This window comes from Phalacrocorax carbo, chromosome 2 (assembly GCF_963921805.1).
Source record: "Phalacrocorax carbo chromosome 2, bPhaCar2.1, whole genome shotgun sequence".
NCBI lineage: Eukaryota > Metazoa > Chordata > Aves > Suliformes > Phalacrocoracidae > Phalacrocorax > Phalacrocorax carbo.
The window spans coordinates 2495549-2517760 of NC_087514.1; the positions used below are offsets into that span (position 1 = coordinate 2495549).

At 47.0% G+C, this 22212-nt stretch overlaps 1 non-coding gene across 1 annotated transcript; it reads right to left on the reverse strand.

Annotated features, from left to right (window-relative positions):
* Nucleotides 1–12058: 12058 nt before the first annotated feature.
* On the reverse strand, nt 12059–12131 carry TRNAF-GAA (transfer RNA phenylalanine (anticodon GAA)). Its single transcript has one exon. It is a non-coding gene; the product is annotated as a tRNA-Phe (tRNA).
* Nucleotides 12132–22212: the final 10081 nt, after the last annotated feature.

A 22212-nucleotide genomic window follows, 5' to 3' on the forward strand; every position in this document is an offset into this window, starting at 1 on the left:
GCCTTTTCCTGTAGGTTTTCTTATGCCCAGTGCTGGGCTCGCCAGTGCAACAGAGACATGGAGCTACTGGAGAGAGGCCAGCAAAGGGCCATGAAGATGATTAAGGGACTGGAACATCTTTCATATGATGAGAGGATGAGAAACCTGGGACTGGTTGCCCTTGAGAGGTTGTGGAGTGTCCATTCTTAGAGCTATTCAAAAGCTGCCTGGATGTGGTCCTGGGCAAGTGGCTCTAGGTGGCCCTTCTAGAGCAGAGGGTTGGACCAGATGACCTCCAGAGGTCTCTTCCAATCATTCCTTGTGTAGAGGAGAAAAGCACAGGTTTGTGTCTAGAGCAGGGAGAAGCAAGGTTAATGTCATCCTCATGTATTTCCATCAGCAGCGGCCACCTGGCCAATCAGCACAGCCATACGGACTGACCAACGAGCCAACAAACAGCTGTGATTAAGATTAGGGTATCAGAAGGACCAGACCTACATGTAAATAAAAGCAGGCTTATACATTCCTATCCTTACAGAACAATTTATTGAGTTCAACTTTTTATCTCTTTCTTTTTTTTCAGACAAGCTAATAGCTCTGTGGACAGACACTGCTTCAAAATTATCTTTTCACCCGTTCTAAAATCCTAGTGTCTGTCATCTGTTGCAGGATCTGCAATGCTACGTCACGCGCAGAGCCCCCAAATAAACTTCCGTTCTCATTTAAGACACCATCTGTGTCCCATTTCTGCAGTGCTTGGCAGAGATCGTTTCTCTTCTGTGGCATGCTTGTTCCCCTCGCTGTGCTGCAGCCTTCTTTGGAGGTGGGAAAGGCAGCAGGTGGAAGGGATGCCAGCTCGGTGCAAATGGAGATCACTTTGCTGTGACAGTGCCCTTGGGTAGCAGGGTGCTCTTGCTGTTCAGCCTTGGTCAGGTGGGCCTGGAGCAGAGTCAAGGGCAGCCCCACAGAAGAGCTAGAGCCAATACTAGGTCATATTTGGCTACAAGAAAGGCAAGAGGCTTTGCTGGGATGTTGGCTCTTAATGAGGGCAAGAGTAGCAAGGTGAGGAAGAGCCAGGTTGGGGACATCATGGACAGGAACTGGAACACCCAATTGCTCTGGGTCCTTTTACCAAGCAATTGATGGAGTTCATAGTCTTGTCTTCCTATTATGCAATTAAATTAAGCTTTATTTCATAATTCAGACAGCTGCAACCCAAAACAAAGCATCAATAGCCTTAGCTTAGTCTCTCCATCAAACCAACTGAATGATCTGTGCAAACTGCACTACTATGTCTCAGTTTCCCTAGCTGTAACAGGGACATCTGCCTTCCCTTACCTTCCCCCAAGTGCGGTGAGAGTTAACTTGCAGGTGAAAGTACTCTGTGTTCTCAGCTTGTTTTTGTGTGTTATCCCAGCACATGTCCCCACGGATGATGCTGTATTACTCACACACCTCTCAAGTCCTCTTTTTCTCTAATTCCTTTTATTTGCAAGAACTACGAACAGTCATGCTATCCAGGAAAACACAGCCTTCATAATGCTGGCATCAGCGTCACTGAGCTGTGCTCAGGAAGTTGTTTGTTAGGAACTCCTATGACTTTCAGGTGAATTTACCTCAAACTTGATCGGAAATGGGGAGGGGGGAGCAGTAAGAAAGGACAGCTTATCTCAGAAGAACAGTGGAAAATGAGGTAAATAATAAAGAAACAGTGTGGAAAAGAGGATGATGGACTGGAGATGATGTAAGAGGCTACAGAAGCCCGTGGCACCTTTGATACAGACCATTTTAAATGGCCAAGAAAGACTTTGGGATTCATCTGGAAAGGGAAAGTCTATCACATAAATGGAGATGATAAAAACTTGGAACATTTTGCCTATCATGGCAAAGTCTAGGAGAGGCTGAGTGTTGTCTGCGTGTATCTGGAGGAGATAAACCGCCGGGATGAAGAATACGTGGTTGAACTAGAAGGCAGCATTGTAAGGAATGGGTTTAAACCGGTTAAGGGTGTGTGCTAGCTGTAAATTCAAAGGTTTCTACCAGTCAGTATACAGGAGCTCTCATCGAGCTCTTTCCTGTCCTTTAGCAAGGGCAACAGCTGCCAGAAAAGTCTTGTAGTGGGTCTTCTAGGAATGGTTTTTTACCACAAGCAGCTGGGAAACACTTTCCCATTCCTAATTTTCATTTTGCTGCACAACCGTCTCTGTTGCCACAGTGTCTGATCACACCGAGGATACTCAGGTTTCTTTAGACATAACAAAGTGGATGAAGAAGGCACGATGAATCAAAACCTCTTATCCATTCTCTTTCCCTGAGTAATTTTTAAATTGTTTTTAAAGAAAAGCTGAGATCTTGTATAAGCCACAAAACCCAGGGAAAGACCTAGGTTTTAGACTACTTTTGGAGTTATATTCCTCTTTGCTTTTGAAATTGTAGCCCAAAACTCTCATTGGACACGGCTTGCTTACCTTTAAGCATCCAGCAGTAGCAGCTTCCATAAACTAATGTCATGTGAAGACTGCCATGTCATCAGCCCTCCTTGACAAAGATGAAGGATCTGGAGACCAACAGCAGGCATAGGTATGTGGGAAGGTAGGATCATTGTGGGATGTTACTGTGTATAAATATTTGGTCTTACGTAGAAGACACTATCATGCCTGTCTCTCACTGTCATCAGCCCATGACCCTGATAGACAGTGATATGGCATCGAAGTGTGGGTTACATCAAGGGATTTCCATCCCTACAGAATAGGTATATTCTGGCTAAAACCAACTGTCAGGAAGGAGTCATATCCCATGAGCAAGTGGAACAGGGAAGGAGATAGGTCTGACCTTGCCCTTCACCTCCAGCTAGTTATTTCTAGGGAGGGTAAAGTGAGAAACACCACTTGGTCACATTATTCACTAGGGAACAAGCTCTCTTTGCAGTTTTGTTCTTCAGCCGTTCCAGCTCCTCAGCTGATAACAGAACATTGAAAGAGACAACTTTGACTCCACAGGATTGGAGTGGATGGCCACAGGTCCATCAAACCCTGGGTCAATCAGCAGAGGGTGATTTGAGAAAACCTCTGATATAGGGAGCTATGGAACAACCTTTCCTTTGGTTATCCCAGCTGCCAAAACTAGAGGTTCTGAGACATCTTCAGCTGCCAGTTTTCTTGGTGCTATGGTGTTATTAAAACTCTGATGCATCTGTCCACAAAGATTTTGTCTAAAACAGTTAAAACTGTTTTGTGATCATTTTGTTATTCGCTGGTTGATGGGGTCTGTTACTGGTTGCGGGTACTTCTGGTGCCCTTGCTCATATTGGCAAGAGAAGTGGCCATCACATGGAAGAATGGGCAAGATAGAGGTGCCCCCGAACCAATCTCCAGCAAGTTGAATTGCTTTAAAACCCTCTATCTTCCCTTCCTGTATTCACAGAGACCCACATTCACTCGAATCCCAGTTGTATGCACGCTCACTGGACAGGCTGCGTGTGTGTGCGGTTGGTCTGCTCTCAGACTAGCCTGTGGAAAGTTTCATTAAAAGCAACATTTCCATGAAAAGACATGGCAGAGAGGGAAAAAGATCAGTAATCTCATTTTTCAGCTTTTCTTCAACTCCACATTGGACTGTCCTCCATCCCTTCACAACTGCTGTTCTCCTGCTCCCTACAACAATAAAATGGGCTGGCAGAAGAGGCTGCCACGGGGCAGGTGGGCATGGCAGGGTCCCTGGGCGTGACAGCAGAAACCTTCCAGCAAGGAATAGGAATAACTAGTAACACATTTGCAGAGCACTGACTTGCTCACTGTCTGTGCTGTCCGCCCCCTCAGCTCGGCTGGCCTGCCAGCTCCAGGCTGAGTACACCCACCTGCGAGAGGGAGCCAGCCTGAACAGCAGCAAGGGAAAAGTTCACCTGGAGGGGAAAGTAAGCTCTCACCGGAGGAGGTGAGAGGAGGACGGGGGATCCTGTGAAATACCATGGCCTCATTTTGAGAGGGACTATCTGGACCGAACCTTATCTGGGAGTATGTAAGATGGGAGGCGGGGGAGGCAAGGAGGGCTCGAAGAGGTGTATTAGCATCCTTACCAAGGTGGTATAGAGGAGAACAGATCATCCAGAAAGTTCAGATCATTGAGATTAATGAATCTATTGCATATTCTCCAGGAAATCTCTCTTCCACATTTGCAAACACTGCTTGACTTGGCTACAGAGTGTAAGACCATCTTTTAACTATTTATCTAGACAGCCGCCAGCTCTGGAAAGGGACAAATCCCCCAGCACTGCTGGAGGATTAACGCTGCAGATGGCTACAGACATATATGCAGGTGTTGAAATGGGTGCAGTGTTTTGCCTCCTTCTCCTGACAACTCCTGTCTCTTTATTTTTTTTTCTTTTGCCTTGTTTATGTTTGATCTCTTCCAAGAGGACACATTTGACCCACCTGAGGAAGTCATGGATCACTTCCCACCACTCATAGCTGAGGCTCTCATAGGTCATGCCAGGGATGCCGACACCTGATTCCTACATGTGTCGATTGGATTCCTTATCAGTGCACGCACAAGCTGGTAAATCATGTTTATAGAGGTATGGTCTCCTGATGTCGTGTCCTGCTCCCCTGGAAAAATAAATCTTTGGGAAGGTCCTAGCATGCAGCTCCAGGCTGCTGCTGTGCTGTGTCACTGTGTTTCCCCTGTCGCTCACCAACGCAGGAACCTTTACGAGGCTGGCAGGAAAAAGATTTTCTATACTGCCACTTCTCAGCCAACCACAGCTGAGAAGACTTGAGGAAATAAAAGCTCCCTCAGCTTCTTGGGTGACCACATACCATCCATGAATTTGATAAGGAGTTGGTCTTGAGCTAGAAGCAAATGCTCTGTCCTGTTACAGGCCAGGACGAAAAGAGCTGAAAGCCTGGCTTGAGAAGCTCATCTACTAGAGTGATTTCAGTTCCAGAGAATTATCAGAGGCTCAGGGTTTCTATTTCCTAGATGCCAAGATTCTACTCTAAGGGTGGTGTAGGTACACTTATGCAAACTTTACAAGCCAAGTGCTCAGACACATGAGCTGAGCTGCAAGAGCTGTGTGCCTATGAATGGCAGTCTGTAACAAATACAAGGTTATCGGTGTTGCTGAGCGTATGGTAGGGCTAAGGTTGTGTGCAGGTACCTCACATCTGCTCCAGAAATACCAAGCAGCTGAGAAGTGCTAATCTATTTAGTGGGGAAAGCCGACTGCCTCTCCAAACCCTGAGCTAACAGGTCTTTCCCCAGGGAAGAACTGAAATTGCAGAGGAGCTGATTTTTACCTCTACTGGTTATAATGAGAGTCTGGGGAAAAAAAGGAGCTCTTAATGCAGAAACTTCAGTTAAATGCTTAAAGCTAGAGGTGATGGTCTGAGACCTTAAGGGCTAAAAATCCTTGGGCTGAAAAACCCCCACATCTTCAGTGGCTTTGCAAGCCTTCTAGTCCTGGTTTTATTTACATATGCCTTTTTTTTTTTCTTGTCTTATTGACTCCAACACTAGAGAGCTTGTATAGCAAATCTGTAGCCAAGGTAAAGTCTGAACTCTGCTTTTGCAAGCTTTTAGGTTGGCGCTGTAGCTGCAAAACTAGCTTCCCTCAAGCAACAGGCAATCCAGCACATCTGTGGCCACCCATCAGGATCCTTAATGGGGTGGCTTTAAAATCAGCAGGCAACTGTACTGCCTCTCACTTGGTCTGAGTAAAGAAAAGCTGATGCCGTTTTCTATGTTAATTTTATGGTTTTCAAAAGCCCATTTCATTTCTCTTCCTCTCTCCCTCTCTCTCGCTTCTCCTGCGGAGGTGCCAAAGCCTCCTCTGTCAATTTGTGAGAACTTCTGCTTGAAAACTAGAGCAGAGAATCACCCACGTAACCAGGCTGGCATGAAAATATCGGAGGCAGAGACACTGACTCAAAATGACTCGAGGAGTTTCCCCATGTCAGGGTGAAAGAAATGGGAGCCTGGAATTGACTCCACCAAAATCCTTGGGGGTTGAGACCTCTCCAGCATCTTCTGACCACGGCCAGTGAAATTACTCATTAGGAAGATGTTTTTGCATTTGTTTCTGCTGTCTGTTAATTTTTAATTTTATTTGTTCTCTGCTTGCCTGGGATTTGCAGTGTTCCCCCTTCTTTTCCCCATAAAGAAAAAAATCAGTAAGGCAGGCTTTCTTCTAGACGCTTCCAATTGCTTATAGTGAGGGATTATGGGACATATCTGAATTTCCACAGACCAAAGCAAAAGAGAAGCTTCCAACCCCTGTGGCACAAGTCAAGTAGCTTAAAAAGATGACGTAAGTTTAGTTTAAAGCCTATCTACTGATTAAAGTCACTCCTGTACTGGATTCTTGTACTTTTTGCATTAAATACTTTCTTGAATTTGCAGAGCTTTGCCGAGGATGTTTTCTGTGCTGCAAATGCTTGTTGGGAACCAAACTGAAATCCACCCACCCTTCTGCATGGACTACCAAACTCTCCCCAGTCTGTCACCTCCTGGGTGCTCCCAAAGGCTGACAGAAGAGTATTTACTCTTGCCCCAGACTGAATCCCACTCTGGGCAGGGAAATGAAGAAATCTCCATATCTCATAGGCGACAGCAGGAGCTCCACAGCCCTCTTTCTCTGGGCTTTTTTGAACACAGTTTGCGTATTTAAATAGCCTACTTCCACTTGTAATGAGCAGTGCTTCATGTTCTTTCCTTTTCCTCCACTAGCACCCTGCAGTCACAAATAAAATTAGACTTCGCTATTCAAACAGAAAATAAAGGATAGCCCATTGCCCCAAAAGTTAACAGCCGAAATACTTAACAGCCCAAATAACAACCTAAATTGCAATTAATTAATCAGCCATAGATACTAAAGCCAAGACCCTTCAAAGGTATTTTGACTATTTACTTTAGTACCTGTCATGGTTTAGCCCCAGTCAGCATTTAACTCTATCCCAGCTGGAACTGAGAAAGCACCTCTGAGGAACTGAGCTGGATCCAAAAAGTATTTTGTTATTCTCCAGTTTTAGCATTCATTGTTCATTTAGAGCAGGTCCTGGACAGTTGCTGCATCTGAAAGAGGAATTTTTGTCTTTTTTTTGTCATTTTTTGTTGTTTTGTGTCAGTTGGTTTTTTTGTTTTTTTTTTTTTTTTTCTTTTTTGGGTGTGGCGCATGATCAAACCCCATTTTAGGACACTGTTTAGACACAGAGAAGAAATCCTAACCCTAATTTTTCCATATCTGCTATCAAAAGGCCAGCACAGTTTAAGTCATGCACAACATCATGTTCACCAGCTAAACTAGGACCCATTGCCTTCCAAAATCCAAGCGTCACCCACTGCGAAAGGCAGGCAGGGATGGGTTTGCCGCTCTAAGCTTAGTTTTTGGAAAAGCTGACAGTTCATCTAAGCTTGTAGGAACAGCTGGACTCCGCTATGGATGGTGAAGAGTTGGCTCCAAGGTCATGGACTGCTGCCCGAAGCTCCTTGGGGCAGAACATTTCAGTTTTAGGTATTTAATGCAGGAAAGACCTTTGTTACCCCAGGCTCCTTCTAAAGCCGACGGGGAGAGTTGATGCCTCAGAGCATGATTCAGATTCCAGTTGCAAAGACGTTAGAGGCCAACCTCACTGGTTCAGTTGGGCTGAAAGGGCAGGGCTGAAAACACGCAGAACTGCTCAGGGGGTCTGGATGGCAGCTTCTGCACACCCGCTTCTGCCACAACTGCAGGATGCATCCCTTAATGCAAGCACAGGTGGTCTTCATCACAGTCTGGACCCTACACAGTTGCTCAAAAGCATGTGTTACCTTTACGACCGCACACAAGCTGTCTGTTCATGGCACGGTGCTGCTACACCTCCAACAGCACTGCAGTGCAGCACAAACCAAGCCTTAATGTCTTTATGCCTGGAGTAGTAATCGCAGGATTATTGCTCCCATGGCATGCAAATAATAATCCTTTCTTTTCGTCGTCTTGTAGCTGCCATGTAATTTAGAAAATTAATCTTCAGGGCTGGCAATGTCTTTTAATGGCTGCCTGTGCTGTCTGCCTCTATTTCCATCACGCCTTGCTCGTGCTGGCGGATCTCAGAGAGCTTTCCAAAGTGACTCTAGAGTACTTTGGCCAATTTTCTGATGGATGAAGCTGAGACATGAATAAAAGTGTTGCCTTCACCTCAGGTTAGCCATTGGCAGAGCAAGGGACGAAGCAGACACGCAGTCCAATTAGCTCCTATATTACAGTAGGTCCTAAAAGAACATAAAAAGAACATAAAAAGAAAGCAATAGCAGAAGCACTCCTTGGGAATGCAAGCTATCACAAAACCAATCAGCAAAACAGAGAAGGTAATGCTGGGGCCACGTATACCTCACCCCATCATCTTTTTTTTATCAGGGCAGCCATATTGACAGCGCAGCAGTGAATCGCAGTGACTGCAAATCAGAGGTCTGGGGTCTTCTGTCGGACCCCATAAAACACAAGCAAGCGAGCACTGCATATACGGTAACCCCTGGTGCGACCTGCATTCAGTAGTTTCAGTGGGAACTTTTCCAGGTGTACTAACAGACCCAGTCATGCTCCTGCAGTGACCACACACGCCTTGCAGGTTTTTTTTTCCTGTTTATCTTTTTTTTTTCTATTTTTTTGTCTATGCAGTAAAGGGGTTTAAGCCTCTGCTGAAGAGTTCCCATTTACCTAGCTGGCTGATCTTTCAGTGCAGCCTCCCGCACCTCAGCAGCGGTGAGGTATAGCTCTGGTGCTGTGCGGTCGGGGGGGGTGCATGCAGACCGATCCGCGCCAGCGCTCTTTGGGAGGGGAAAGTGGAGAGAGTTTTCGCAAGGATGGGGGAGCAGGGCAGCAGCAGCAAATTGGGACTGAAGGGATTTAAAGAAAGACAGAAATCACTAGAAAAAGCAGACAATCAGAGCTGAAGGGCACTGGCAGAGCTGTGAACGTTTGTGGGGGAGAGCTGGAGGCTGCAGCAGCGCTGTGCAGGGGCTCAGGAAGAGGCAATAATCAGGGTCTGACATGCGCTGATTGATCAATGTGGGGGCCCTGGTGCCGAAAGGAGGTGAACGGTGGTGAGAGGTGGGAGCTGTATGTGTGGGGGCTGGGTGAAGGTGCTGGCAGGGCAGCCGCCCCCGCTGCCTGCCGCCCACCACCGTTATTCATCCTGCACCTTCCCTCGCCGCCTCCCGGTGAGCAAGCACCACGGAGCACGGGGCCGCTTTTAACCCTTCTTTGAGCCAAACACAGGGAAACTTGGCAACTTTTGGCACTGAGGCTTGAGTCAAAGCTCTTCCAGCCAGGAGGGGACCAGGTCCTTGGGAGAAGGAGCGGGCAAATAAGCTGCTCTCATCACTTCTGGCATCACTGCGCTATGGTCTCTGGGGATTTCTTTATGTCCTGCCACATGAACATGAGTGCCTGATTGCTAATATCAGAGGGAGACTTTCCTTTGCCTTGCTACAGCTGTGGATCAGGCTTCAAAGCAATTTGATTACAGCTTCCTCTTTGTGCTGGACTGCAGCCACGTTAAGGGTGAACAAGCCCAGCAGTCACCAGCACCTCCATGTGAACAACAGTGCCAGCTTAGACCATGCATCCTCCAGCACTGCCTATGAGCAGATACCCAGGAAGGAGAAAGGACTGGGCAAATGCACATGATATCCGCCACCCCCAAATCTCTTCCAGCCCTAAAAATCTCACCTTTTGACTTTTTTAAGTGCAGGGGATTTCCTCAGCTGGCTGTGGTTTATCTCTTCAGCAACCCATAATAAAACTCCACTCAAAACACTTACCTTCTTTGTGGCAGGTCCTTTTAGACTGCCTGAGACAAAGGTACTGGTGGCCCACCAAGGAGAGGGGTGGTGGGAAACACCAGGTCCTCGGCAGGGAGAGTTATATTGCCAAAAGCAAATACAACTGGTCTGTCCTGCTTAGTGGGACTAAGGGCACATCTGTCATGGTGCTAAAATATCTTCCACTCTCTGCCCCAACAGAAATAGATATTGTTATGTCCAAACCTCCTTTGGGAATGGCTCCTGCCCCCTGCTATCCCCTGAACAGTGTCTGGACATTGCCTGGGAGAGCATGAGCTGGCACATTTAAGCAGTGTGCGGGAGCACTGGGCCGTGCTCAAGCCCCAGCACTGTCCTTATTTAGATTTCCAGCACACTTGTTAAACCATGAGGCTAGCACCAGGTCAAAGTATTATTTAGCAGGACTGCCTGTGCCATCCCACTGCTCTCTGACTCACAACCTGTGTGTCTGGTATCTGATTTGCTTCTGCCCTTAGGGCCCAAGGCTGCATTTCTTCAGCGCGGTAAATGAGGTCAGAGCAGTTCAACATAGCCACAGTGTGTAAACTGTTCTTAAACCTGAGGGCAATGCCTGGGATGCACATACACAATTGCCTGAGGTCTGTTTTCATAACAAAATGAGGCCCCAGACATATACCGAATTTGAAATAATTTAATCCTGCATATGAATCATACAGGAGGCTCTGACCTACTGTCACCCAGTTTGGAGACCAGGAAGCTCATTCCCAATTTAGATGCAGACATAGACAATGCGGGTGAAGAGTCGAAGGAAAGGCATTTTCTAGCTGGTGCATCCTTGAGCCAGAGGATCCTGCCTGAGTACATCAGGTCTGCAAAGGGCGGTGATGGGTAAGCAGCGTTATATTTCCTGAGTTATGTGGGAGGGCAAGGCATGTTCTGGCCCTACCTGCTACTGGGGGGTGGCTGTTGCCACAGAGGTTGCCCAGCAGGACCCATGGTACCTCTTCAAGGCTTAAGCAGGTCATGATGTGATTGACTCACACACAATCATTATCCATATCCTGATCAGGGAATTCATCTCCCAGAAGTGCTGCAGGATCTGATAGGGTTACATTCAGAGGTTAAAGAGCACCACCAGAATGAAAGGGAGAAAGAAGAGGTCTCTGCCTTGTTATGGAGGAGAGCCTGGATGAGTATTGGGGTTGATCTTTGAGAAATCAATAGTCAAAGGTTCACTACTTCTCACTTCTTGTTTTTGCACAACTGACAGTTCAGGTCTTGCCTCTGCTGTTTGCCCGAAGGATTCCACAGATCAGGAATTAGTCAGAAAGGAATGGAGAACAAAATGCAGAACACAGTGACTCAGTTATAAAACTCCTTGGGGTGCCTGCTCATTGAAGATTATAATCTTATAAAACCCAGTTTAAGAGTAGAAAATGTTCAGAAAAGGGTAGAAATCTTCATCGGAGGTCTGGAGCTGTTTCCGTATGAGCAACAAGTAGACATACCAGAACTCTTTAGCCTGGGAAAAAACAAATTCTAGGGAGAGAAATTGCTTCAAGGTCAGCTGTGATTCATACTAAAATTAACTCTTTTCAACAGGGTATTTTTCCTTTTCTCAAATTACAGTTTTAATCTCCTGCATGGTCCCTTACACCAGTGGTTCAACATCACTACTTCTTTAGAGGCCATTCCCTGACATAGGACTAGGAACAGGCAGTTGAAGGTTGAGGGAACAAAAAAAACCAACCCTTTATATCACTATTTTTGCTGAAGCCCTTGGATTGTAAACTGTGCCCCTGTTTCATAGACTCAGAATGGTTGAGGTTGGAAGAGATGTCTGGAGATCGTCTGGTCCAACCCCCCCTGCTCAGGCAGGGCACCTATAGCCAGTTGCCCAAGACCATGTCCAAGAAGCTTTTGAATACCCACACGGACGAAGACTCCACAACCCTTCTGAGCAACTTGAGCCAGTGTTCATCACTCGCACAGTAAAAAGTATTTCCTGATGTTCATAGGGGACCTCCTGTGCTGTATTTTGTGCCCATTGTCACTGCTGACCACTGAAAAGCACCTAGCTGTGTCCTCTTTGCACCCTCCCCTCAGGTATTCATATATACTGTTAGCATACCCCCTGATACTTTTCTGGGCTGAACAGCTCTCTCAGACTTTCCCAACAGAAGAGATGCTTCCAACCCTTAATCATCTTCATGGCCCTTTGCTGGCCTCTCCTCAGTACCTCCTTGTCTCTGTTGTACTGGCGAGCCCAGCACAGGGCATAAGAAAACCTACAGGAAAAGGCTGCTGAAGCCCGGGTTTGAACCAGGGACCTTTAGATCTTCAGTCTAACGCTCTCCCAACTGAGCTACTTCAGCCCTGTTATAACACTAATTTTCACAAAACCTGTTGGAACATAATTATCTTTCAGAGCTTTAGTGTTCACACTAGCTTGGTGGACACTTGACTCTTGTCTTGACACCCGGAGTTGGGGAACCCTTAAAGCCTTTGGAACTTGACCTGCCTATTGTCCTCCAGGGAATTGAACCATGCCTTTTATCTCAAATTACAATCCCACTGCAAGAACTCTTTTCAGGTTGCCTAAATATACACATTCAGTACTATTTGTGATACCTCAGGCTATCCCAGCTGACCCACAGGTCCTACTCCAGAGGACTGTAGGTTTCCTTTATGACCCATCTCACATCTTTCAGCCCTTTGATGATGGCTTGAATGCTCTTGGCCCTCTTAAAAAGCACCAGGCACTCAAGAACATAAAATGTGCCCTCCTAGGTCTGATTAATGGTCTATCTAGTCCAGTTCTCTGTTTCTGAAAATGGCACAGGGACAGGCTCCATAGAAGATCACGTGAGTGTGGCTACAGTCCATTCGGCTTGAAGCACATTCAATAAGCTAGAAAGAACAGCTCCACCTGGTCGTTCAGCATCTCTCTCTGGATCTATCACCAATGCTTAAGCCTACATTTAAACACCTGGCCCAAACATCAACTGTGAGAGACCAATAAGGTGAACAATTATTAAAGACTGTTGAATGAGAATGGCTTTGGTGGATAAATGCACTAGTTAGGAATAATTCTTACAGCTACATTTCCAAAGATAACACCCCTACAAGCAGATTTTCTGCGAGGCTGGACTAAGCTGTCACTCCATAGAGCCTACATCATTCATGCCCCGTTGGCTGTAAGTGAAAGGGTGACAAGGAGCCATCTGCAGGTTTCTCCTTAGGAAAGGAAGACTTGCCATGTCAGCTTGTGTGGAAGCCTGGCTCACCCATGACTTAGCTCTGCCTTTCCAGATGTCCCATTTTTGCTTCACCAGCTTTCTCCTTGTCAAGGAAAGCAACTGCAGAAACCAAAGCAGTTCTGTTTCTCACCAGCTTTCCTCAGACAGGAAGAAATGATCCCAACATGGCAACTGTGGTATTTTACAACCCACTCTGCCTTGACGGAAATACTCAAGCTTCAGCTGGGTACAAAATTCCTACTGAAAGATGAGCTACACTACCACTTCGCAAATGCTAGCAGTGCTGGTGGAAACAATGAAGTGAAGGATCTTATAAAGAACCAGCCTTGAAGGAAGTGCTATATTGCAGTTAAATTAGAAACCTGAGAAGCTGACTTGCTGGGAAGTTGGCTTATTCAGACGGTAAACATTACAACTAAAAGTCTATGAACAAAGTTGTCAGAAGGAAGACTTGCGTTGCCAATTTAACATGTCAGATGGAAGAAGGTGGAAGCTTAGACTTCCCTTCATTGAAGAGAAAGAAATTAAACCTGTCCTTATGGCTCGTTTCAGACCCAGGGGATGGAGCTCTGTAGGCAGCTCTGCTAAGGGGACTGAATGAAGCGGAAGGAGGAATGAAGCTGGGATGACTCCTCTGGCTGTCTTGTTGGCAGGTTGAAATTGCTGCTTTTAGCAGATGCTGCTTTTCTGGGCCAAAGCTGTGGATACCTCTCCCTACCACACACATGTCCAGCTCAGTGCTGGACGGTGCAAATGCAGAGACTTGGGAAAACTGCTTAGACAGCCTATCCGCTGTCATGAAAAAGAGATGGATAGCCACCGCGATCTCCTGCTGGAAAAATACCGTGTCCCTGTGACACTTATCTCCCCCAGTGAGACAGTCCTGGTTTCCATCTCTGTCCCCACTTTGCCCCCTATGCCAGAAACTTTCTGATAGGTAGTACTGTGCTTCACCTTTGATTTCCTTCTGGTGTTTTTCTCAGGTCAGTTGTGTGTCCTTTGCACCAGGGGATCTGTAGGGTGTGGGTTCTCCATACTCTGTTCCCTGCTGTCGTCTCTCAGCTGTCCTCATTCCCTCTCCAAAAATTCACGTTTCATTCACGTCTTGAACGCTGCCTGTTTTGTTTTGGTGTCCCCATCCCAGGAAGGATGTGAAAAAGACCTAATCAGTGGAAAGGGGTAATAAAGTCGCTTCCACACAGACTATGGCCCTGTAATCTTTTTTTATTCAGTCTGGAAAAATAAAGGGTAAAAGAAAAGATGTTATAGGATCTAGAGAGAAGTAGTTAGGGGTTGATTGGTTATTGTGTCTTCTGATGAAGGGTTATTAGTTGAAATGAGCAAGTGTCAAGCTCAGAACAAAGAAAAATTAGTTTCTTCAAACAATAACTGTTTATCTGTGCAACTCCCTGCTGTAAGATATTACAGATCCCTGAAGTTTTCAGACATTAAAAAGCTGACTAAGCAGATTCATGGAAGGAAAAAACTCCATGAAGAGCGTGCAGATATGAAATTACCTGCTTTGGTTCATGCAGTGCCTGAGCCACAAATCGCTGGAGATTAAGAGAGTATCTGGTGATATGACATTACATTCTTTTTTCTGTTGTTATGCTCTTCTACAGGCATTAACTCATGGAAAATGTTGCAGACTGGGTTTTGAGCTAGGTGTTCTTTTGTACATCTTCTCTGGCACCTCTCTATACTCATGCCCTGGCTTCTTGTGACATTAGGGATGTGTCAGCCTGTTAAACCACATTGGCACGATGGGCAGAGGTGTGCCGGAGGTGTCATTTCATGCCATTAACCGTTTGATCTACCACTCCCACACAGGTGTTTGAGGTTTTGGTCACGTCAGACAGATGACAGGAGATCCCTCTGTCTCCACTTTTCCTCCTCCCATTCTTCCAGTTTTGCCAGCACTCAAGACTGATCTTCCAGTGCTTTTTAAAATACCCGTCTGGCATCAGCCGGATGCAGCTTTCAGAAGTCATCGCATTACTCCCATGCATAAAACTACTATGTTGAAAGGCACGAAGCTGGCCTTTGTGGGCCAGCATGGGCTCATCACCCCTTGCTGAGTGCACTCTTTTTTTAATGGGAGGTAAATGCATCAACCAGATGTAGGTGCAGAGAGCTGACCTTTTCTACCCAACTCAGCACATCAGATTTGTTGTAAATCTTAGTTTTCATTGCAGACTTCCTGGCACCAAACTATGCCACTGATGGGATTTTGTCCTATTTCTCCACTCTTAACCCAGCTACCTGCACCAGGGGAATGACTGACAACTGCAGGGTCGAGATGCTATTCCTTTTCACATACTGATTCGGCTCTGATGTGTCAAATAAAGCACATGTTCTTCCTTTAGGTTTCTTGAAATTTTTCCGTCTCATTACTCTGAGTGGGCTTCTGGTTTACTTGAAAAGCATTTTTAGTGATTATCTCTATTTTGCTGTCGCTATTTTCTCTTCTTTCTCTTTTTCCAAACTTTTCTGAAAATGATCTCATTAAGAACATGGAACTCCTGTTTCTGAAAGAGGTTCCTTGAGGTTTGCAAAGGTCTCCCAGCAGGAAGGTTTCTTGTCTCCATTTTCCCTGCAGTTCAACAGACCCCCAAGAGAACCCATTAGCAAAAATGGACCGCCTGAAAAAAAAATTCTACAAAATATGCAACAGCAGCAGCAATAGCTCTGAAACGTAAGGCTCCAGTAGGCAACAAACTATGTTTGCAAACCTCATCTTTGATGGCAGTTTAATATGTTAGGGAAAAAAATGAGATAATGGCACAAAGGGGACTGCGGGTGCTTGCTACCTACTGCAATAGCTGTGAGGGGATGTACTAAGGAGAATGGAACATGGCGTCTCAGTTGTTATTCTGGAGAGATAAATGCATCTTTGATAAACAGAGTTAATGAAATCCTGCTGCCAAACCATGCCTGTCACATAGCGCTTTCCTCCTCTCTTCTTAAGTCTGATGTCTAAAAGATGCTGAGAGGGTTAGCCAGTCCTTCGTCAGGGGGTCCAGCAGGTGTTCTTTAGAATTTTCATTTAAGGTTTGGCTCTTGGGATTCCTGGCTACGAATAACAGCACTTCTGCCCTTAAGTGCAGTATCCCTGTGCTCGAAGCATGTACATTGGATGGAGGGATGCAGGCTGTGCTCCCGCTGCTGCCTAAGAGAAATTATCTGAATCTGGGTGAAAATTTGTAATATCTGCCCTGTAGTGAAATGCCCACATACTCACTGGTAGGGACACAGAGCAAGGACAAACCCCAGACCTGGTTTTTAAGTTCTCCCCAAGTCTGAATCATTCTTTGCTGGCAAACCTAAGTTTTACTCTTTGCTCTAGTGACTCTTTTATACAAAGAAAGAGACCTGAGAGATCTTGGATGTATTTCACTCAGAGTGGTGGGGTGATTTGGAAATGCAGAGGTCTGTGTTTATCAAATTCTTGTTTCCAATCAGGCAAAGGAATGTATGTGAGGCAGAGCTTTCTAAGCTTTATGGGGGTACCTCAGCTACTGTGCAGAAAAGACAGAGCAACGGCCCTGCCCTTGGTTGTGTCCTGCAAGGATCCAGGCTGACCAGAGAGCAGGAGAACACCTAGTCTGAGAGTCTTCTCCTGGACCTAAGCACTGAGAGTCACAAGTCTTGGCCTAAATTTGTTTTGTGTCAGTTGCTGAATATCAGAGTCTTGCAGTTATGCTCAGCGTACAAGTCCTGTTGCTTTTCCCAGGCTTAAAAACATTTGCCGATCCCGCTCTGCCTCCACAAACTCACAATGCACTATGCTTTCCCCAGATCTTTCTTTCAAGACGGATCGCCCACTGCCATTTCAACTCATCAAAATTTCATTTTCAGAAGGATAAACCAAATGCATTCAGGAATCACTCTTTTAATAACTGTCAACAGACCAGAGCAATAAAACGGGTACTAAGGATGCAGAAAAACAGCACCAAGAAAACCCTTGTAAAAATAATAGATGCATTAAAGTGTGTGTGGGTATGTAGGTATATTTGTAACACAAACCAGGTGGCATACTACCTCATTAGCAATCCTCTTGTTCTTGCCAAACAGGGTTTGGTGAGATTCCCTGAGAGGTTTCCCAGAAACTCATAAAATCAGTAGTAAACAACCCTTCTTGGGGGTTGGGAAATATTTTCTGACTCTGCCTAGCATCCCAGCCCCCTTCTGAAGTTTTTCTTTGTTTTGCAAAACATCCAGAAGTTATTGGGAGGAAAATTAGGGAAAAAAGGAGGGGGAATAAGATGAGTATAGGCAGAATCCAGAGTAATCGGCTTCACATTGAAAAGCATAAGAATGATTGCTTGGACAGTGATGGTATCTTGATGTATAAATGGGTTTGTTACTTAACTCTGGTGATTCATGCTGTCAGGCACAGGGATGAGACAGCTGCCAAATTTGATGCTGGGAAGGAATTTTGTCTCCCAGAACAGATTGGCAGGGAATTTGCAAAGCTGAGGGGTCAATAAAAAGGGCCAGATATTGTTATGATGAACATGTGGACAGGCAGGGGGAACATCCCAGAGCACAGCAGCACTATCATGTTCCTACCTTATGGTATCAAGCATGCCCCAAAAATCAATGCACGACCCTTTAGCCCTTTCTCCCACAGCTTCAGGAGACCTGTAATCTACAAAAGGGTGACTTTGGTGGACTAGGTTAATAAGATTACTCTCCTGTTTCCCATAGATGACGACTGGGGAAATGGGTCTTTTCATATTTTTCACATCATCTTTTTTGTCCATGTTTCTAAATAAAGCCTAACTGAAGTTACATGAGTCTTAGCTGTTGCGTGTTCGGGGTAGGGTTTTTTTCTTTTGTTTTTAAAAAGTATCTACAGAACGTGTTCCAGCTGCCTGGAAGGAAAGAGCCAGAAAGAAAAAGGGAACAAAGCAAAACAGTGGAGATATTTAATTGAGATAATTTTAGCTGTTCTAAATGCCACAGGCAATCTGCACAAATATTTGGAGAAAGGAAATGAGGAAGGAAGGAAGAAAAAGTTCTGTGCTGGTTGTTCAGTCCCCAGATTCGTAGAATCATAGAATCATAGGATGGTTTGGGTTGGAAAAGACCTTTAAAGGTCATTCAGTCCAACCCCCCTGCAGTGAGCAGGGACATCTTCAACTAGATCAGGTTGCTCAGAGCCCCGTCCAACCTGAACGGGAATGTTTCCAGGGATGGGGCATCAACCACCTCTCTGGGCAACCCGGGCCAGGGTTTCACCACCCTCATTGTAAAAAATTTTTTCATTATAACCAGTCTAAATCTACCCTCTTTTAGTTTAAAACCATCACCCCTTGTCCTGTCACAACAGGCCTTGTTAGAGAGGTTGTCCCCATCCTTCCTATAGCATTAGGGGAGGGAGAAGAATTAGGGGAAGGAAGGTGTCTTTTCAGAGGTCAAGCAATACTCTACCTCACAGCTCTTGGGTAACTGCCTTTTGAGCCTCCACAGTCTCCTCTGCACTCCACCAGGCTACAACACACACTCATCCAGACCTAACAGGGCTTGATGGGGAAATCCTCTGTTTATGGGGCTGAGCAAAGACATAAGGCACTCTCAGGGTGAGTGAACAGGGGTGGCCAGCCTGGATGATGTGAATTCAGATCCCTTCTTGGTCTGGACCCTTGTGTCCTATGCGAAAACCTGAGGAAGCACTTCTGGGTCGGGGGAAGGCTTGGTCACTCCTTCTGGGATCTCTATGCTTTGTATGTGACTGAAGCAGAGAGATGACGTTAGCTTTCCTGTAAGATATGGGATGCAAGGCCTGGGGTATATATTCTGAGCTATACCTTGGTCTGGCCTGATGGATGTTTGATCAGTTATGCAAAATGGCAAAGCTCTTGCAGAAGATGCTGGTCTAGTTAGCTAATGGAGGTTGGAATTCTTAAGATGTGAAGAAATCACAATTCATGTGCTAGTTAAAAGAAATGTTGTGAATGTGGTTTTCCGCAGCTCCCAGGAAGGGCACCCTACCCCTCACTATTTTCATAGAATCATGGGATGTCCTGAGCTGGGAGGGACCCACAAGGATCATTGAGTCCAACTCCTGTCCCTGCACAGGACAACCCCAAATTCACACCAGGTCTCTGAGGGCCTTGTCCAAGTGCTTCTGGAATATTGCCAGGCTGGTGCCGTGATGCCTCCCTGGGGAGCCTGTGCCAGGGCTCCACCACCCTCTGGGGGAAGGGCCTTCCCCTAATGCCCAGCCTCACCCTCCCCTGGCCCATCTCCCTGCCATCCCCTCAGGTCCTGGCGTTGGTCACCAGAGAGCAGAGACCAGCCCTGCCCCTCCTCCTCCCCTTGGGAGGGAGCTGCAGAGCGCCATGAGGCTGCCCTCGGCCCCCTCTGCTCCAGCTGAACAAACCCAGGGACTCCAGCCGCTCCCCGTACGGTTTCCCCTCTAAACCCTTCCCCAGCCCCGTGGCCTCCTCTGGACACTCTCCAGTAGCTTTATACCCTCAATGTCCTGCGGCGCCCAACGCTGCCCACAGCACTCGGGGTGAGGCCGCCCCAGTGCGGGGCAGAGCGGGACAATCCCCCCCCTCGCCCGGCTGCGATGCAGGGCTCGGTGCCCCCCAGGGCACGGCTGGCCCCCTGGGCTGCCAGGGCACGGCTGGGGGCTCGTGTTCAACTTGCCGTCAGCCAGAGCCCCCAGGTCCCTCTGCAGAGCTGCTCCCCAGCCCCCCGTTCCCTGGTCTGTCTGTACAGCCGGGGCTGCCCTGCCCCAGGGGCAAAATCCGGTACTTGCCCTTGTTAAACTTCATACAGACATTCTGGAAAATGACAGCCTTCTTGTTAATAATGTAAGTGGTGTTAAACATGCTTTTAAGACCCCCTGTTCCTGGAACTAAAGCTTTGGGTGGAGACTGTTGTCCAGTCAGCTTCCTGCACGACTTCTGGCCGAAATATGGGGGTTTCCTGATGAGACTGCTCTGCCCTCACAGGACTTAACATAGCAGACAAATGGTGCACATCCATCATGTGCAAAACTTGGGGACGGAGTTGAAGGATTTTGGCGAGCAAGCGGTGGATGGGACGGAGGGGTCTGCATGTGTTTATTGTGGGGGTCATAGAACTCCACATGTCAGGGTTTTCCCCTCCTTCACAAAGTCACTAAGCACTAGCATCACTTCAGAGAGCCTTCTAGCCTCTGAGCAAATCAGCACTGCAGGTTCCCTCTCCTCCTCCCTGATGCAGAACCTGGGGAGGAGGAAAGATGACTGTAAATCCCCTGCCGAGGCAGGCACCACATTCGGGGAACCATGCCCACAACAACCCTATTTTAGCAATGCTCCAGGGGTGCTGCCTTCGCCTGTTTTCACCCCCTGCAAAGCTCACACAGCCGGCTGTCTCCCTTCGCTGTGTGCAGGCAGGTGAGGGAAAGGCAGGAGCGTGCGGCAGATCCAATCTGGCACACACACTGCTCATCCCTTTTGTCTTCCCTTCTCCCTGCTCCCATTCACCCCTTATCCCACTCACCCCTTCTCCCACACCCACCCACCCACCTCGGTGTCTCATTCAGGGGCAGCTCAGGTGCTTCATGTGGCCGCAGGGATGGACACTAACCTCTGCCGGGCTTCTCGTTAAGGAACCCATTAATATGGAGCTGCTGCCTCTCCCTCCCCTTCCTCCCCGCAGTCAAACCCGACTGATGAAAAACAGAAAATGGGGGTGTGAGGTGGGAAATCCAGGATACCACGTCCTCCCCCACAGCATGGGCTGGGATTTCTTTGAAAAGGTCAGCGGTGAGGCCACCATTTGTGTCAAGCGGGGAGAAACGGTGGCGATCAGCAGAGGAGCGTTGGCTTGGTTGGCTGGATGCCACTGCATCTCCCCCCCCACATCCTTCCCTTTCTCTGTTGCAACATTCCTGAAAGGACCCGTGGAGAGCTAAATCCTATTGTGCTGGGAGTGAGCTGCCACCACCTCCCCAGCATCTGCCGGGCTGAAATCACAAGCCCAGCAACAGGGCAGTGCTGCCTATCCCATCCCCATAGCCCTACAGCAGGACCATCTCACCACAGGTCATGTCTGAGGGACATGAAAAAATCATTCTTCACTCCTTAGAGACCTTTCACTAAAATCAGGCATAAAGAAACCCAGCTACAATTGCAGCCTCTGATCTATTTTTTTTCTTTTTTTTCTTTTCTTCTTTTTTTTTTTTCTCCCCCAGTTTGGCCTTGTTGAGGCTGAACAAATCCATGGGGAAAAATCTTCCCTTCTCAGCTGTCTTCTATCCAGATAGGACCAGCCCTCCTGAGAGACAACATCTACAAGGAGAAGGGAGATTGAGTAAATTTCCATGATCATGTGGGGAGACACTAGCAAGGAAAAGCCTTGTGTCAGGATCACTTCTGTCCCAGATTTATGCTTTTTAATCCTCCATCCTTAAATAGTGCCTCCTCCCCTGTCATCGTCCTACTCATGCTGTCTCAGAACAGACTGCACCTCATGCAGGACCTGTAGCCCCTGTCCCATGGCTCTTCCAGGTCTCAAGCTCTAAACAGGACCTACATGTTCACCTTCTCCTAGTCCACCCTACGTGTTGCATGTGCCCAAATACACACCTTTCTCAGTGCAGAGACGTGAAGCCTCTGCAGTGCTTTGCTCCCATGGGCCAGCTGATCTCCAGCCACCCGGAGCAGTTGTGTTCAGTGTGGGGATATTGGTGTACTGGGAAGCTGTGGCACTGTGCTAAAGGTTTTTTGGGGGAAGAGAAAGCTCCTAGAGAGCTTTACACAGCAGCTCACTCCCCAGCTGCTGCTAGCCCTGATCTAATATGTCTTTTAGTGATGTTTGGGGCCTCATACATTCAGAAAGAAGAAATTAGTACAGTCTGCTGCTTGCTTCTCACGTTCCTGTTTCCCCTGAGCTTCCCTGCTGTCCCTAATTATCCATCTCTCATTTACAGGGACTTAAATAATGGAAATGGAAAAGCTGGTTGAATTAGACTGGGATGAGGATGTGCTGAATGAGGCTCCCTTCCCTTCAGAAGTGACCTAACATTACCCTTTCTGTATTAGTGATGCAGGCTCCCCATTACCACATGAGGCAGCTGCTCTGTTGTTATCTGCAGCCAAGGGGACACAACTCCTGCACTGACTCAAGCTGTGGCTCCCCATGGCTAGGAGAGATTAGCAACAGAAAGCAAGGATGCTTAGAGGAAATCCTT